Source organism: Ascaphus truei, chromosome 13 (genome assembly GCF_040206685.1).
Source record: "Ascaphus truei isolate aAscTru1 chromosome 13, aAscTru1.hap1, whole genome shotgun sequence".
Classification (NCBI taxonomy): domain Eukaryota; kingdom Metazoa; phylum Chordata; class Amphibia; order Anura; family Ascaphidae; genus Ascaphus; species Ascaphus truei.
The window spans coordinates 48,311,838-48,318,066 of record NC_134495.1 but is presented as its reverse complement, the minus strand read 5'-3'; positions in this window follow the sequence as shown (position 1 = coordinate 48,318,066).

Below are 6,229 nucleotides of genomic sequence, written 5' to 3'. Positions count from 1 at the left end.
TGTTTATTAAAACTTTATTATTTTTAGTGTGACCTTTTTGCGGCTGACCCCATTTAGGGGAATAGGCTTTTCTTTGGGCCTCAGTATTATGACACTTTTATTTACAGTGTCACCTACCTAGAGTGCAAATACTGGGGGCTTTCTGTAATATTTGTGATTATGTGTGTGTGTTGAGTAATATTCGTTGCCAACATGACGTTAGACTCCCAAATCCAAGCGGTCTATATGACCTCAAACTTATTCCAACACACCCTAAGGCAGGTCTTCCCATACATCCCCGGGAGCCTCAGAGCAATGGTGGAGGGATCCCTGATAAACTCCCGACTGGAGTACACCAACTCCCTGTACCTGGGACTGCCAGCCTTTCAACCTGCCAGACTGCAGAGCGTCCAGAACCGAGCGGTTGCCCTGGTAGCAGGTTTGAACCACGACAACCACGCGAAGGAGGCCAGAAGAGCCATTCACTGGCTCCCAGTACATGAGAATGCGCTCGCACAATCCACACGCAACATCCAAGACCACCTGCTCTTTAGGAAGGCCGTCAAAACCGCCCTCTTCAACTAACATTGAGAACCCCAGACGACACACCTCCTAAGTCTATTACGCTTCAGCTGCGCCTCAAGGCGATTAAGGTCGCATTTGTGCGCATTACTGTAATGCTTGTGCTCACCACGAACAAGGCGGGACCCTGGTACTGAGGTGGGAAAGTATAAACTGCGCCACCCGCAGCAGCGGAGTCACTCCTGTAGAGTGGATAGTTAAGATCGGCGGGTCTGGGTTGGAGAGAGTGGGTTAGCCTTGATACTTGCCGAAGTTGTAGGTAGTTGCAAGGAGAGTAGTCAGTGTCTGGAGGGCCGTGGTCAGGGGTTGGAGCCAGTAGGAAGGTAGATTATCCGATAACCGTGGTCAGGGATGGAGATGAGCGGAAGGTCATTGGCAAGCCGGGGTCAGTAATCCAGAGAAGGGTCGTAAGTCAAGCCGGGTTGGAACACAGGGAAACAAGCAGCAACAAGGTTAATAGCACAAACAGGAACAAGGCAGGAACAGGAGGAACAGGGACGTTGGAACACAAGGCTACCATGAACTATGCTCAGCCAACGAAGGAGTGAGGTTTTTTTAAGCGTTTTTCACATTAAGCGTTTTAGACTGCTGTCCTTCAGAAAGTGCTTAACGTGAAAAATTTGCAGTGTATGTCAGCAAAAGCCATGTAATTTTCAGAATAGTTGCGGGCAGTGTAAAGTATGTCTTCTGCCAAGTTTGAAGGCAATTGGATTATGTTTTGACACATTAATCCATGTTAAACACGTTCATATTAAGTATTTTGCCCTTCTTAAAGTGCTTGACATAAATAATTTGCAGTGTGTGTTAGAAAATACCTTGAAATTTTCAGGATAGTTATGGGCAGTATACAGCCCATCATGTGCCAAGTTTTAAGTTAATGGGTTTATGTTTTGACACTTTAATTCACATTAAGCACTTTACATTAAGCATTTTCCACTTTCAGAAAGTGCTTTATGACAGCAGCCGGCGGCGGAGGAAGAGAAGGATGGCATAGACAATATTAATGGAATCGCAACTAATGAGGTGTTCAACAGTACAGAATGATTTGGACAAATTAGGGAAACAGAATAAATATATAATACTTAACGTAAATAAATGACAATATAAGCAATTAATGACTTAAAAAAAGATAGCTCGATTGTAATTAAGTCAGCAGATAAGGGAGGAGGGGTGGAAATCCTGGATAAGGATTGCTACATCACTGAATCCCTTAGACTGCTGAACGATGTAACAACTTACTCGAGACTATCTTACAATCCTACAGAGACTTTTCAGTATGAATTATAAAATATTCTGACACTGGGACTGAAAAAACTTCTTATTAGTAAGGAAGAATTTGAATTCATATTCATTAAAAACCCATACTACCAATTTTTTATTATTTAACGAAACAACACAAAGATCCCATTAACCCCCCCGGAAGACATATTATTTCAGGCGTCAACTCATTCACTTCCAATCTTTCCGCTTATATTGATCATTTCCTACAAAAAACGGCCAAGAAACTCTGGTCTTACATTAAAGACACGACACATGTTTTAAATTTATTATAAAATATTATTTGGCAGGAACAGTATTATTTAGTCACATGTGATGTCACTTCACTGTACACGCTCATAGATCATGAGCACGGTTGTTTAGCAGCACAATATTTTTTTACATTTGGAAGACACTTACACGGATACACAGATAGAATTTATTATCACTTTGATCAAATTCACTTTAACACACAACTTTTTTTGATTTAATGAAGAATTATTTTTACAGATTAAAGGCACGGCGAGGGGCACGAGGTTTGCACCTAGCTATGCTAATTTGTTGATGGGAATGTGGGAGGACCAAAAAAATCGGGTCCCAGCATGGATTTGGTGCAAACCTGGTGCTCTGGTCCAGATTTGTAGATGATATACTTTTTATTTGGCACAGTGTTCACAAGAGTCTATTATTATTTTTTGATTATTTAAATCAAAATATATATAATCTTACATTCACTTATCATTTTTATAAGGTAAATCTGGTGTTTCTTGACTTGTTAATCTATATAGAAGAAGGCCAAATTCATACCAAAACCCACCATAAACCTGTCAGCTGTCTTAATTATATTGATGCTGACAGCAATCATTACAAACCTTGGCTTGCAAATATCCCCCAAGGGGAATTAAGGTGAGTCAAACGTAACTGCACAGACAATAACATCTATGAACAACATGCACAGGTTATGTTAACTAAATTTAAATAAAAAAAATATAAAGACTCTGTCCTTAGTGAAGCCTACACTAATATAAGTAAAATAGAAACAATCTGCTTAAATATAATTCTCACAAAAATAAAGATATCAATCATACAGATGATACTATTAATACCCAATACATCACAACTTATAACCCTTTAGCTTCTGAAATAAAAAAAGTAGTATGCAAGCAGTGGCATCAAGTCCAAAAGGACCCTATATTACAACCCTATCTTCCGAGAATACCATGTGTGGTATTTACAAAAGCAGATACACTTAAAAATAAGTTAGCTCCCAGTTGTTTAAACCCATCTTGCAAAAAAGAAATATATAATAATACCTTTTTGGACACCAAAGGTTTTTATAAGTGTCTAAAATGCAAGATGTGTAAGTTGGAACCACATGGATCCAAACAAACAAAACACTTCACCTCTATGCATTCTGGAAGTACCTATACGATTGAACACCTCAGTTGCGATTCCACTAATATTGTCTATTTAATTCAATGCCCGTGCAAAAAACAGTATGTGGGACGCACCACAAGAAAATTAAAATTACGTTTTGCAGAGCATATTACAAACATAGTTACATAGTAGATGAGGTTGAAAAAAGACTTCCGTCCATCAAGTTCAACCTATGCCAAATTTAGACAACAGATACTTTATCCTATATCTATACTTACTTATTGATCCAGAGGAAGGCAAACAAAAAACCCCATTAAGGGGAAAAATTAATTCCTTCCTGACTCCAAGAATTGGCAATCGGATAAATCCCTGGATCAACATCCTGCCCATGTATACTTATTTGGTATATCCCTGTATACCTTTCCCATCTAAAAAGATGTCCAACCTTTTTTTTTAACAAATCTATTGTATCTGCCATCACAGTCTCCATGGGTAATGAATTCCACATTTTAACTGCCCTTACTGTAAAGAACCCTTTCCTTTGTTGCTGGTGAAATTTCCTTTGCTCCAACCTTAAGGGATGTCCCCGAGTCCTTTGTACTGCCCGTGGGATGAATAGTTCTTTTGAAAGCTCCTTGTATTATCCCTGGATATATTTGTATATAGTTATCATATCCCCTCTTAGACGCCTCTTTTCTAATGTAAATAAATCTAATTTAGCTAGCCTCTCCTCATAAATTAGAGTGTCCATCCCCTTTATTAATTTGGCGGCTCTTCTCTGCACTCTCTCTAGTTCCATAATGTCTTTTTTTAGGATTGGTGCCCAAAATTGTACTCCATATTCAAAGTGTGGTCTTACTAATGCTTTGTAAAGGGGCATAATTATGTTTACTTCCCTTCCATCCATTGCCCGTTTGATGCAAGATAAGATCTTGTTTGCCTTTGCAGCTACTGCATGACATTGGGCACTATTGCTAAGCCTGCTGTCTACAAGCACTCCTAAATCCTTCTCCATCAAGGATTCCCCCAATATATCTCCATTTAATTTGTAAGTCGCCTTTTTATTCTTGTATCCCAAATGCATAACCTTACATTTATCTGTATTAAACCTCATCTGCCATTTACCTGCCCAGGTTTCCAGTCTCTCCAAGTCCTTCTGAAGAGAAATTACATCCTGCTCTGATTCTATTACCTTACACAATTTAATATCATCAGCAAGGATGGAGACTTTGCTCTCGATGCCAACCTCAAGGTTATTAATAAACAAGTTATAAAGCAGGGGTCCCAGTACTGATCCCTGAGGTACTCCACTCACGACTTTAGCCCAACCTGAAAAAGTTCCATTTATGACAACCCTCTGTTGTCTGTCCTTTAACCAGTTTTCAATCCAGGTGCATATATTATTACTGAGTCCAACTTTCTTTATTTTGTACACCAACCTCTTGTGTGAAACCGTATCAAAAGCCTTTGCAAAATCTAAGTAGACCACATCAACTGCATTATCCTGGTCTAGATTCCTACTTACCTCCTCAAAGAAACAAATAAGATTAGTTTGGCAAGATCTATCCTTCATAAATCCATGCTGACTATTACTAATAATTTTGTTTTCCATTAGGTATTCCTGAATATTATCCCGTATTAAACCTTCAAGTAGTTTCCCTACTATTGCAGTCAGGCTTACAGGTCTGTAATTTCCCAGTTGTGATCTAGCTCCCTTTTTAAATATTGGCACCACATCTGCTTTACGCCAATCTTGTGGTACTGAGCCTGTGGAAATGGAGTCCTTGAATATTAAATATAAAGGTTTTGCTATTACTGAGCTTAACTCCTTGAGTACTCTTGGATGTATGCCATCGGGGCCAGGTGCCTTATTAACTTAAATTTGTTCAAGTCGCTTATGAACTTCTTCCTCAGTTAACCAATTGTTCATTAATATGGAGGTTGTGGCTTCCTCCTGCGGCACTACTATTGAACTTGATTCTTCCCTGGTAAACACAGAGGCAAAGAATTTGTTTAATACCTCAGCTTTTTCCTTATCTCCAATAATCTGCCTACCCATCTCACACTGAAAGGGTCCTATATTTTCTTTTCTCATTTTTTTGTTATTAAGGTACTTAAAGAATTTTTTAGGGTTGACCTTACTTTCTATTGCAATCCTCTTTTCATTATCCATTTTTGCTAATTTGATTGCCCTTTTACAATTGTTGTTACATTCCTTATAATTCTGATATGATGTCTCTGTCCCTTCTGACTTAAAGAATCTAAACGCCTTCCTCTTCTTGTCCATTTCCTCCCCTACCTGTTTATTTAGCCACATTGGTTTTGACTTATTTCTTTTATACTTATTACACAAGGGTATACACTGATAAGTGTGCTTTTCTAACAATGTTTTAAAGACTGCCCCTTTATCTTCTACATTTTCCCTGCAAAAATATCATCCCAGTGTATTACTTGTAGATTAGACCTCAGTTTATTAAAATCTGCCTTTCTAAAATGTAAGGTCTTTGTTGAACCCAAGTAATCTGTTTTTGATAATTTATTTCAAATGAGACCATGTTATGATCACTGTTACCCAAATGTTCCAGGACTTGTATATTTGTTATTACTTCTACATTGTTTGATATGACCAAATCCAGAACTGCCCCTCTCCTGGTTGGTTCCTCAATAATTTGGGTCATATAATTGTCTTTAAGCATCCCCAAAAACCTGTTTCCTTTTGTTGTAACGCTAATCTCATTGCCCCAGTCTATGTCTGGATAATTACATTTCCCCATTATGCAAACATGACCCAGTTTTGATGCCTTTTCCATTTGCAAAAGTATTTTAGCTTCCTCAATCTCACAGATATTTGGTGGTTTATAGCATGTATATGGGAGAGGATGTGGCTCAGTGAGTAAAGACACTGACTGGCACTGAAAGTTTGAAGCAGGGGGAGCCTGGTTCAATTCCTGGTGTCGGCTCCTTCTGACCTTGGGCAAGTCACTTTATCTCCCGGTGCCTCAGGCACCAACAAATAGATTGTAAGCTCCATGGA